The 13,050-nt window shown below is 43.4% G+C and overlaps 1 pseudogene; it reads left to right on the top strand.

Annotated features, from left to right (window-relative positions):
* Window positions 1-226: 226 nt before the first annotated feature.
* Window positions 227-9,948, top strand: LOC119509820 (annotated as a pseudogene).
* The last annotated feature ends 3,102 nt before the right edge of the window (window positions 9,949-13,050 follow it).

Genomic DNA, 13,050 nt, shown 5'->3' with positions numbered 1-13,050 from the left:
TGGCTTGTGGGTCACCCATCTTGTGCTGACCAAGTCTTTATTGATTTATTCACCCAAGGTCCATCTCTTTGGCCAGACCGATCCGTGAGGGCAAGGATGAGTGCTGGCCCAGGTCACAGCCCAATGCTTGTGTTTTGATCACCTCCTCTTCACCCTGTTGGGGAGGGAGGGATTCCTGTCCTAAGCTTATGGCTCAACATGCGGCAACCAACACTGGACAGATGAGATGGATGCCATCCCCCTGCAGGGCCACCCGGGGACTGCACTCGGGAGCAGAATGAGCCAGCAGTGGCAGTGGAAGGCCACCTTTGTAGTACAAGAGGGTGAGGTGACTCCTGGTTCCCATGGAGGGTGTGGTTGGCTTGGCTGAATAGCTCTGTGGGTTGGCAGGGAACTGCTGGCTGCTACTTGGGGATAAGCAGGAGCTGCATCTGGTCCCCTCGATAAGGAGGGCTGCTTGGCTAGCTGTGCTCTTCTGTGGGAGCAACTGGGGGAGGAGCCTGCTGTTGGACCAGCCGAGGCCCTTCTGATTTCACCAGCTGTCAAGGCAGCCAATAATATTGGGCCTTAATTTTAGGACTTACACTACAGCTTGGCTCTGTGAAGCTGCTCAGGAAATATTGTTAAATAACCAAAAGAGCAGTACCATCGAATGTCAAAGTCCTGGTTCAGGGCAAAAGGCTTTCAGGGTTTGGAATTTTGTGTCCTGGATGCAAGGAGACAAGGGAAGTCCAGCCCACTAGCTCTTCCCTCTAAGAATGTCCTTAGAGGGGATGTCAACTTAAGTTTTCTGGCAATTGTTATGTTTTTACAGGGTGAGGGGGGCATGAGTACAAGGTTGTTGCAATTATGCCTATAATGCTAATAGTTACCAGGCTGATCCAAAATAAAAGGATTATATTTATAATTGTAGTAAACTGCAATTGTAAATAAAATGAAAATTGGTGTTGTACAACACATCTCAAAATATCTAATTACCAGAAAGCAGTTTTGCATACAAATGCCCCATTCTATTATTAAACACAAGTGCATGTTTTAAGTGTAACTACAAGTCAATCACCATGGCTCTGATGCGATGGTAGAAAAAGGTGTTGGAGGATTACAGTTTTATAAGGAGGAAGTGGTTAGAAATGAGAAGGCTTGGAAATGAGTACAACAATGTGTGGAGGCCTCAAAACTGTCAAGGTCATTGAAACCAAAGAAAGCCTGAGCAACCGCCACAGCCCAAGAGGACTCCGGAGACCCGACAACTAAATGGCACATGTCCTGGATGGGATCCAGGGACAGGAAAGCACAGTGGGTGAGAACTAAGGCAATCCCAGTAAAGGGTGGGCCGTGGCTAATGGTAATAGAGTAGTGTTGCCCATTAGTTGAAATAAATATATTTATTTATATTTATTGTAAGACGTCATTAACAGGAAACTGAGTGCAAATATATGGGAACTCTCTGTACTATCTTTGCAACTACTCTGTAAATCTAAAACTGTTCTAAAAAATAAAGCCTCTAAAAAAAAATGATTAAAAAAATGTGGAGGCCCCGAGGCCACGTGTAGCGGCACTGAATGGCTTTTGTTGGCCGACTTTGTGTAGCTACTTTCAGAGCTGGAATTGTTTTCCTGGAGTGTTGCCATTGTACCAGGTTCAAAATGCATTACTTTTATTCCATTTTACTTGGTTCTTCAGGTATATGTGTCTTCACATTCATGGATGTGAAATAAAGATACACGAGGCTTTAAGGCAGAGTCTGTAAGCTGATTTCTGATGAGCCAAGAGAGCACTCATAAGGGTTCTATTTTAAAATGCAGAAAGCTTTCTGGTTCAGGGCTGCCACTTTATACAGACAAACGAGATGGGGAGTAGACCAGAGCGTGCCGGGCAGAGATGATTTCTGAGCCTTTCTGGCTATCTTCAAATCAATCGTGTTTAGATGATTTATTGTCACACTGAAATAAGTCTCATTTGTTTAGAAGTAATAAATTGTAAGAAGGCCACTGATGCTGTCCTTTCACACCTCATTTACATATTTTAAATTTAAATCAAGTGATTACCGTCTGCCACCACAGGAGCTGCCTTCTGATCTAAGTATTCCAAATGTGTTCACTGGCATACTGTGAGAGAGGCTTACGATAGATCGGGTTGGGCAGACAGAGAGTGTTTTCCCATGTAGGGGGCTCCCACGTGTGATAACTCAGCTGTTACTGGAGAATGGGGCCCCTGCAGAGCCTTTGGGGTGCTGCCTGCATCCTAACACTGATGGTGGCCGCTGGGCATCAAAGAGCACGTCAAGGACTCAGCAAGATTTAAGCCAAAAGCTTAACGATGATGGTAGTGATGACGATGATGATGGTGGGGATAATCAGCACTGTTTCCTGGGCACTAATATGTGCCAGATCCACACTGATTGCCTTAGATGTTTGTTTTCTCGCTTAATCTTCACAACAGCTGTAGATTAAGGGGCAGGTCCTGTTGCTATATCAGTTGGACAGATGAGGAAACTGATGCCCCGGGGGCTGAAGCATCTTGTCTGGGGAGCTGTGGCCTTGGTAGGTGGTGGAGCTGAGACTCCTAGTTAGGACAGAGTGTTCACTGATGGAACTAAATCCCAAGACCCAGAATAATTTAAGTGCTGGGCAGATACTACCAAATTGTCTATTCCCTTTGATAGAATGGGGGATATTCTTTTTTTATCATTATTTTTATTGTGGGAACTTGCAAACTTTCAGAAAAGGTAAAAAAAAATGCAACAATGAGCCACATACATACTTCCCCTAGATTAAACAATCGTCACGGCTTTCCCACATTCATTCTGTCTCAACTCTGGCTCCCTCGGGCTCTCCCTCTGTGTGTTTCTCTCTCTGTCCCTCTTTCTCTTTCTCTGTCTGTTTCTGCCTCTCTCTTTATAACATTTTCTGGGCTGAACTCTTTGGGAGGATGTTGCAGGCAGGATGGGATTTCACTGCTAAATTCCTCAGCATAGCCCCCCCCCCCCCCCCGCCATGAGATGAGAACCCTGAGTGGGGGATATTTTGGTCCAAATTGCTCAGAAGGGGAAAGCAAAGCGGACGTGCACCTGGGACTCCCACTGCCTTGGGAGAAAGTTCCATCTCCTTGGCGGGCGCTTCAGGCTCTCCATGGCCTGGTCTCGTCCCCTGTGGCTGGTGGCTGCACCCACCACTGCTCCCCGAGGAAAACAGGCACCTGGTGCTGCTGAGCCCCTGACCCTCTTCTCTGGTCTTCTAGACCTGCTCCCCTCTGAGGTCAGCGAGCGTCCCCCACGGAGCCTCCCCCAATGCCCCAGCCTGAATCAGTCATGCCCCTACACCCCCACGGCTGGGGCAGCCCGTGTCTCTATTAAATAACCCGCACATGCTCTGCTTTGCTTCCCTGCCTGCCTGCCTCGCTGGGCAGCAAGCTCCAGTCATTTTTGCACCCCCTTGGCCTGGGACACAGAGACTTCTTCATTGTAGGTGCTTAATAAACATTCTTTAAATAGGACAGAGATACTCGGTGACGATAAATTGCAGATTGCCACTACTCCAGGGCTCAGATGCTAGAAATGTTTCTTTTTCTAATATAAGAAAAAAAAAAAAATCAGTTGAATTAATGCACAGTCCCAAACATGAAAAATCCACAGCACCTGAATGGTCTCAGTGTATCAGGCAGTAGCACTTAAGGCAGAAGTACTTCCACTGCTTTTAAATACCATCATAATGAAAAGATCTGGGCATGTTATAAAATCATCTAGGCCTTTAAATATTAGCAGGTACCTCCATTCTGTTTATCGTGGGGATTTTAAACCACGCGAGGAAAAGCGAAATGCTATTAAAAAGGAAACCATGATTGACAAAACTACAGAAAGGGGAAACATTTCTTTCTTCAAATGTGCCTGTAACATCAAAAGAATGCCAAAAAAGAGGTTGTTAACAGCAGATAGTTCAAGAGTTACATTATTTTACCCAATTGCAAAAGTTTTAGAAAAAGGCAATGAACGGCTCAGTTAAGTTGAACAGAGCCTATTTAGAAGGGGAAAAATATATTGTATTTCTGAATGCAGCAGCTGCGTGCAAGTCTAACAAGATCCTGGCTCAAATTATAGCCTTAGACTCTGTCCCCTTTGCAGTGTCTCATCTCACTTGTAAGCCCTGGCAGAGGCTGTCAGTGAATGCAGCAAGGACACTTTTCCCAGAATGGGTTATGTGGCAGCTGTTTGACGGACAGCTGCAGCTTGTGGATTTTGGGTCAATGTGTCAACAAACACAGCCTCTTCGATGGCTAAGTATGGGTAAAGTTAATGTTAGGCTGTGCCAGTCTGCTGGCTTTCCCTGGCACAGCCCTCTGAGATGACCGCCTTCCATACAGCTGGGAAGCCACAGTTTTGTTTTTGAAAGATGTAAACAATCTGTTCCTTCCTTAACAGGGCTTAGTGAGGAAGGACTTTCAGCCAGTTATGTGTGCAATCTGAGAGAACCATCACCTCCATGTCACGGCATGTCCTCAGTGTCCGTCCTTCTGTCCTGGACAAAAGTCACAGGACTTTTGTGGGAGCAACCCTGGACCTCAGGGGTCTCAGAGAACCCACCCCTTCTCTGAAGGAGACACATACAAGACTTAGCAATGGGTGAACTCCCAGCAGGTGACAACACCTTGGCCTCACACGCAGACACATGACACACCCCAAAGCAACAGCCACACTAATGGAGAAACTAAATGAGGGATAGTCTGCTCAGTCTGTTTCCCACAAAGAGGGGACTGGTAGATAGCCGCTGTCCTCTCAGTCAGGGTTCTCCAGAGAAAGAAAAGCTGCCTTAGTCTGCCAGGGCTGCTGTAACAAATACCACTGACTAGTCAGCTGAAACAAGGCAATTCATCATCTCATGTTCTGGAGCCTGGAAGTCCAAAACCAAGGTTCCGGCAGGGCTGCTCTCCTTCCAGGGTCGGCAGGGACCTGACGATGGCCAGCAGGCTAGGATGTTCCTTGGCTTGTGGCACTCCTCAGTCTCTGCCTTGGTCCCATGGCCATCTCTCTCTCTCTCCCTTACTGACTGTGTCCAAATTTCCTCTGCTTGAAGGACGCCGGCCACATGGGGTTAGGGCCCCACTGTAACCCAGTTTGGCCTCATCTTAACCTCCAAGACCCTATTTCCAAATGGGGTCACAGTCACAGGGCTGGGGGTTAGGACTCACATTTTGTTGGGGGGGGGCACAACAGTCTGTCACTCTTCCCCATTCTCTCTTTTGGTGGGATCCGGGAGTGGGTAGGAAAATAGAGTATCAGTATTAAGAGACAGAAGAGGGTGTGGGAGTAAGAATCACATGGTAGACAGGTTTATCTGATCAGGATCTGCTCTTGGGGAGTCAAGACCCCATTTCATTAATATCAGGTTTGACCTTTGGCTTCAGGTGTGGTTGCCTTCAACCCCACAGTTCCAGGAGTGGCAAACCAAAGCCCTCTGTCCTGGGAGCCTCTGGTTGGTTGTGGAAGTAGACCAGACCAACCAAGGCCCTCCTAGAGACACCTGCAGGAGCATCCAGAAAAGGTACTTGCTCTTGTTCTTGCCCCAAGAGGGAAGCTGAAGGGAATGTGTGAGCTCAGCCAGCAGCCACCTTGCCACCAAGAGGAGGGAGCCATTTTGAAATGAGCCAAGCGGGGCAGGCCAGGTCCAAGAGAACAAGACAAAGTCTCTGAAATTGTTTGCCCTGAAGCCTGAAGCTGGTTTACCCCAATTCCATGACCCAACAGATTCTCTTTTGGCTTCCATCAGAGTTGGGCTTTGGTCACTTGCCATTGAAAAAAATCCTGCCTCTGAAATCATCTTGTTTAATTACTTGCTTCACATTTTATGCCGTCCTTTAGGATGTAAATGCCATGAAATCAGGGACTTTGTCTGCCACACCCAGTTTTCCCTTAGCTCCTGGAAAAGTTCTTAAAACACTAGAACTTTTGCTGGGGGAACTACTAACGACAATGTATGGTCGGAGGGAGACGGAATGTGTGAGGTGTACATTAGGATATTTGGACCTCAGGTGGGAGTTAGGGAAGCTGCAAAGTTGGAACCTATCCTGAGCTGTTATTTTCTGCCTCTTATGGGCAGGGCAGTGAACTAGACCCCAGACACGTGCAGGCCTGGGGAGGCGGGCTCTTCGCTCACGGGAAGGGAGGGGCCAGGAGGGAGCTGTATCCAACCTGATTCCGCAAGATAGCTAGGAGGACTAGCCCAGGGCGTGGGGAGCCAAGGATGGATTTCGGCCATCAATGATCAATCATGAGGTCTCATCTGCAGGCCCTGTAGTGGTACTAGGTCTAGTGGTACTGAGTCAAGTCAGACGGGGGTCATGGTAACCAGTGATGCAAGAAAATAATCAAGCCCAGTGCTAGCTTTCTAGAACTTCCATTTCAAATTACCACAACCTGGGTGTGCCGGTTTGTATATATTATGTCCCCTAGAAAAAGCCATATTCTTTAATGCAATCTTGTGGGGGAAAACATATTAGTGTTGATTAGGTTGGAAACTTCTGCTTGAGTGTTTCCATGGAGATGTGACCCACCCAACTGTGACACCTTTGATTAGGGTGTGACCTCTTGATTGAATATTTCCATGCAAATGCGGCCCCGCCCATTTAGGGTGGGTCTTGATTAGTTCACTGGAGTCCTATAAAAAGAGCTCACAAACAGAGGGAACTCAGAGCAACTAAGAGTGACATTTTGAAGAGGAGTTGCAGCTAAGAGAGGACAAAATGCCCCAAGAGCAACATTTTGGAGAACGCCATTTTGAAACACAGCCTGGGAGCAAGCAGACACCAGCCACGTGCCTTCCCAGCTAACAGAGGTCTTCCAGATGCCAATGGCCATCCTTCAGTGAAGGTGCCCTATTGTTAATGCCTTACCTTGGACACTTTATGGCCTTAAGACTATAACTTTGTAACCAAAAAAAAACCCCTTTATAAAAACCAATCTATTTCTGGTGTTTTGCATAACGGCAGCATTAGCAAACCAGAACACTGGATAACTAGAAACAATGGAGATTTACTCTCTCCCAGTTCTGTAGGCCAGGCTCTGACATCAAGGGGCTCTGGGGGGAAACTGTTCCATCCCAGGCCTCTGCCAGCTTCTGGTGGCTTCAGCCCATATCCCTCCAATCTCTGGCCCCTCTGCACATCTGTGTCAAATCTCCCTCTTATAAGGATACATGTGATTATATTTAGGTCCATTTGGGTTCTCCAGGAGAAGCTTCTCCTTGCAAGATCCTTAATTTATTTGCATCTTCCTCCGTAAAAGGAAACGTTCACTCTTGTGCCATATAAGGCAGTATGTACAGGTTGAGAGGATCTGATGTGGATATCTTCTGGGTGGGCATTTTTCAGACTACCCCAGCCCCACCCCTTGCCAGAGACAGAGGAAGAGTGACTTGAAGAGGCAGGCAGCCAGTTCTGGGCATGGAGGGGAGCAGCAGGCCAGAGGGTGACGAGTGTTCAGACTCGGCCACCAAAAAGGGGGAAGGAACACCTGGGACTCCAACAGGCTGAGGATACCAAGGACTTACACTCACTTTCTAGAATGCAGTTCCATGGCAGCCTCTTGCCCTCAAGTCTACACCATGGCTCAGGGAGTTGAGGTTACTGAATTCCGTCAGGTTGGAAGGTTGGAACTAGTGGGATTGAGTCTGTGAGTGGTTGGGATCAAAGGGCCATAGAAGTCATGGGCATGTGTGGGGAGGCTGGTTTGTGAAGGGCAGGAAGAGTGGTTCCCGGCAAAAATGGCCCCATATCTGCCTCCTAGCTTTAGAAAGGGGACAGACACATGAGACAGAGGGACCATTTGTGTCATGAGGTCTGCCCTCCCCATCTCTCTTCTGAGCCACAGAAACATATCCTAGGAGGCAGGCAGAGCATGAGAAGGTAACCCAGTAATTCTGGGCAACTTCCATTTCCAACCACAAGCGACAGGCACCCTTTATGAAAACCAAGGAGGATGCATCCACTGTCTTCTCTTCTCTTGTTCTCAGCAGGCTAGTGGGCGCTAGTATGGTGGACAAGGCACCGTAGGAAGAGCGTGAGGGAGGCAGAGCACGTCGTTTAATCCTGGCTTCTCCACTTACTAATGTGGGACCCTGGACAAATTACAGAGCCCCTTTCCCGAGTTCTAAAATAGGCATAAGTATAGTATCTACATCATTGGATGACTGATGCAATTAAATGAAATAATGCACATAATGTGCACTGATATTGGGTGAGAGTTCTGAGACTCAGATCATCTCCCATAAACATGATGAAGATTTCAAGTGTTGATTGAACACCAAATGTGGGCAAAAGCTTGTAATATGTGCAAAAAAGACTGTAACACCTAATCTCAAGCCACTCACAAGCCAGATTGGGCCCAAGACATAAAGAGGGGAAAATTTAAGTGTAAAGAGAATTTAGAAATACTTCAATGCAGCAATAGCTGCACAAATACAGGTGGCTGTATCTTCTAAGGATGTCCAAATCTGACCACTTCTTACTGCTTCTCCTTGTACTACCCTATTCCAAGATACCATCACCTTTAATCTGGTCCACCACAACAGCTTTCAAATGGGTTTCCCTGCTTATCCTACCCCTACTAAGGTCCAATGCATTTATAGCAGCCAGTCTTATCCTTTAAAAATGCAAGTTATATCATGTTAGTCTTCTCATGATCTCCAAAGTCTTCCTCCCCGTCTCACTTTGAGTAAAAATCAACATTCTCACTTTAGCCTATAAACCCTATATAACCTAGAGCCGACACAGACTTAGATGTTTGGAGATGCAGACAGAAAGACATTTGAACATGCTAAGCTAAGAGATGAAACCCAGAGTTTTCCCCCAAGAGAAGAAAGGGGGACCCACAGAAGCTGAGAAAGGCTAAGACAGAAGCCCAGAGACATTTTGAAGAAATTCATGGACACCAGAAGCTAAACCTGGGAGAGGCCCAGTAGACTCCGGCCATGTGCCTTCCCATGTGACAGAGGAACCCCAGATGCCATTGGCCCTTCCTCAGAGAAGGGAACCACAGAAGCTGATAAAGACCACCAATTACAAGTTTTAAAGTAACTTTGGACAGAGCAATTTATAAAAGATGGAAAAAATGAGGGATTAATTGGTGAAATTGAAAAGGAAAATATTCAGCTAAAGGAGGAGATCCAGGAACTTGAAGTTAAATTACAAGAGGCCACCAGAGGCTTCCAGATTAAAGAAGATATTCCTGAAACAAAGATGAAATTCACATCTGTAGAGAATCCTGAGAATGATAGCCAGTTTTTAAATATCTCCTATTCATTTCAAGTGAGCTCTCAAATTTCTTATGAACTACAAAAAGACAAGCCCTTATCACCTTTGAAAAAGAAGTTGTTGCCCAAAATATGACAAGAATGAGGAAACATCATGTGCAGATAGAGGGTGAAGATGTGGAGATTATGGCCAAGCCACTTCTGTTAAATTCGGGAGTCAGACTCCAGGTTCATCTAGAAGTTTCTAAAACGAAGGTCAGAGTTAATGAAATTCCTAACATACTGCCTGAAGATCGGATGAGAGACAAGCTAGAACTGAGCTTCTGTAAGTTCTGAAATGGAGGTGGCGAGCTGGAAAGCATGGAGTATGATAAACCAGCCCTGAGGGCTGTCATCACATTTATGGATCTTGGAGTTGCTGACCGGATTTTGAAAAAGAAAGAATATCCTCTTTATACAAATCAAAACTGCTATGCAGTTACTGTTTCTCCATACATGGAAACACACTTGGAAAAGTTTCAGGTATTTGCAGGAATATCTCAGAGGACTGTACTTCTGACTGGATTTAAGGACTGTCAGGTGGATGAAGAAACCTTAAAGGATTTAGTTATCATCCACTTCCAATGGGTGAAGAATGGAGGTGGGGAAGTAGAGATGGTCAAGAGGTTCTTTAAGTCAGCCTCAAATAGCATATTTTGAAGAATAGATTGATGGAATCATGTGAAAATTATATATTCCCAAAATCACTGTAAATTTTTAGCAAAATAGATATCTTTTTTCTTAAAACAGAAACCTCTAAAAAAAGTCCTCCATAACCTACCACTCTCCCTCCCCACCCTTCGTCTCCATCCTCATCTTTCCCCTGCTCCTCCACCCCTAAACTGCTGTCCTCTTTGCTGGTCCATGCAGCCAACTCAGGGACCCTCTTTCATTAACTATCAGACCAGCAATTAGGCCTTCCCTGACAACCCCTTCTAAGAAGCAGGCCCCATCCCCTTGCCCTGTTTTAATCTTTTGATCAGCACTCATCACCATCTAGCATTCTATTTAACATCGTTTTTTTTTCATCTGCTCACCTCAACTAGAACATAAACTTCATGAAAGCCGGGACTTTGTTTGTTCATGTCTTAGCCCATTAACACAATAATAATGTGTTGAATGAATATGTTAATGACAAGGTACAACTTTCATTGGTTTAAACAATCATGAAGTCCCTGCTCTCAAGAAGCCCCTGGTAGTGAATAAATTGTCAAATGATTGAAGACATTTAGAGTTAAGGAAGATCAGACAAAGAAAATCTCCCAGAAGTGAGGACAGAGGATTCTAAGGGGCTTCTGGTGGAGGGTAGGCCTGAGGGGTGGTATTTCAAGCCCAGTGAAGTTCAGGGGTCTCAAATCAATGAGACAACTGCACTCCTACTGTGTACAAGGTGTTGCGGGAAAGAGGAGATGTTAGAAAAGAACCCAAGATTATTGGAAAAATGGAAAAGGACACTTCTGATGAGAAAGCAACAGTTTATTGAAATCTATAAATATTTAACTCCAGTTAATCTGAAAGCTTTTTATTTGGAAAATGTTAATCTGCCAGCTCCACATGTACATGCCTTTGCCAGGTATGTGTCAATGGCTTTATTTGCAGAAAATATCAATTTGACTGTTTTCCCCTTAGAGCTCAAATTATATATTATAAGGAATAAAGAAAAGCATAAAACAATATTTTGTAGTGCTCCTCAACTATTAATGTTTTTTAAACAGCCAGCTTATTTTGTCTTTGTTTTCCATGTCATCGATTTCTGGTTTCAAGTTTATTATTTCTTTCCTGCTGCTTACTTGGGATAATTTTTTCTTTTTCTGGTGTTTGTAGGTGGATGCTTAGGTAATTGTTTTGAGGCTTTATCTCCTTTCTAAATAAGCCTTTAGTGCTATGAATTTTCATCTAACCACTGGAGATAGATAGCTCTATCTCCCCTATTTTATATATATTGTACTTTCATTGTCACTCAAGTCAAAATATTTTTTTTAAATCACTTTCAGATTTCTTCATTGATCCAGGCAATATCAAGTGAAAAAAACTAGATGAGGAACAGTCTATTATCAGGGTACGTTTGTGAAAGTGAGAACGGGAAAAAAAGAATCCATAATTGCAAAAAGAAACACCAGAAGAATAAATCACAGCTTAATAAAAATGATTACTATATGAGGAATAATGGAGGGTTAGAGGAAATAAGATTTCTTAAGACCACATAGTTTGGGCTTTTGAGCCATGTTATTAAATACATTCAAAATCTGAAATTAAATCAATAGAGAAAGGCAAACCCTACAAGTGGAAATAAATGTGATCAAATAAACCTAATAGTATATTAAGTAAGTAACATCTACATAGAGAAAAATATTATTTCAAGTGACTTTCAAATTCAGTTCATTGTAACATCTAGTGGGATATATTCTAAAGACAAATACCATTCTCCATTAAAGGAAACCAAAGTTCCCTGGGAAAAAATGGCTCATTGCAGGCCTGGGTTAAGAAAAGTACAACAGCTCTCTGTCAAAAACCAAGGTAGCAATCAAACACTAATTTGGAGGGGACATGTCAAAAGGATGCAGCAAATAATTGGAAAATAAAATTTGAAGTATCATTCTATTTACAATGTATCAAAAACATGCTATACTTTAGCATATATTTAACAAAAGTCATGCTAGACTTATATACTGAAAACTACAAACCATTGCAGAGGGAAATTAAAAAACTAAATAGATGGAGAGACATACTTGGTTTATGGATTGGTAGATTTAGTATTATTAAGATGTCATTTCTCTAGGACTTGACCTATATATTTAGTGGAATCTCAGACAGTGAGGGGCCAAAGTTTGGATAACATGAGAGCAAAAAATACTTATGTTGGATTGTAAAAAATGACTATGAAAATGAATCAGATTCTGATTAAGCCTCTAGACATAAGTACCAATTTTTAGAGACTATAACGAACAGAAGAACATATTCAACCACCAAATGGTTATGCAATCATCTAAATTCAGACTGAAAGAAATTCTACAGGACAAATGACTCTGTTTCTTCAACATATAAATTGCAAAGAAAAGAGAGAGATGATAGAGAAGATAGACAGATAGATAGACCTAAATATTAAAAGCAGATTAAGAGATCAATCAAGTGCTATATATTGAGCTTATGCGACTCTTGATTAAAGCAAAACACTTCAAAACAATTATGAAACAATGTAGAAATTCAAACTGAATATTTGATATTAAGGAACTGTTTGTTGCTAAATTTTAAAGAACGATATTGGTATTGTGGTTGTGTTTTTCAAAAAAATATTTTACCTTCTAGTGATACATCCTGAAATTTTTCTGGATTAAATGATATCGTGTTTAGTATTTGTTTCAAAATCATTTTTAGGGGAGGAAGTGGGTAGGAGTCGAGGTGAAACAATGCTGAGAAATAGGTTTATAGGTATTTATATACTGAAGTCCCTAATTTTTTGAAGTTGAGATTTTCCATAATATAAAGTAAAAAGTAATAAAAATTTCTATAAGTCCATAGTGCCGTTCAAAAGAGAAAGAGAGAGAGAGAGAGAGAAAGAGAAAGAGAAACCCAATTGCCACCACGGAGGGGTTACTATTTATCAACAACTTAATCTCAGTTTGGGACATAGTGTCACAATTATCCAGCACTTTTAGAAGGAACTGTGGGGTAACCAAATAGCTCCAGTTCACAAGGAAAAACTCTTCTTCACTAGAAGAATTAATGTATGTAACTTCTAATAAAGTAAGGTAAGATATTCACTGGTTAC

Source organism: Choloepus didactylus, chromosome 15 (assembly GCF_015220235.1).
Source record: "Choloepus didactylus isolate mChoDid1 chromosome 15, mChoDid1.pri, whole genome shotgun sequence".
NCBI lineage: Eukaryota > Metazoa > Chordata > Mammalia > Pilosa > Megalonychidae > Choloepus > Choloepus didactylus.
The sequence above is the reverse complement of the archived record's forward strand: the minus strand, read 5'-3'. Positions and strand labels throughout refer to the sequence as shown.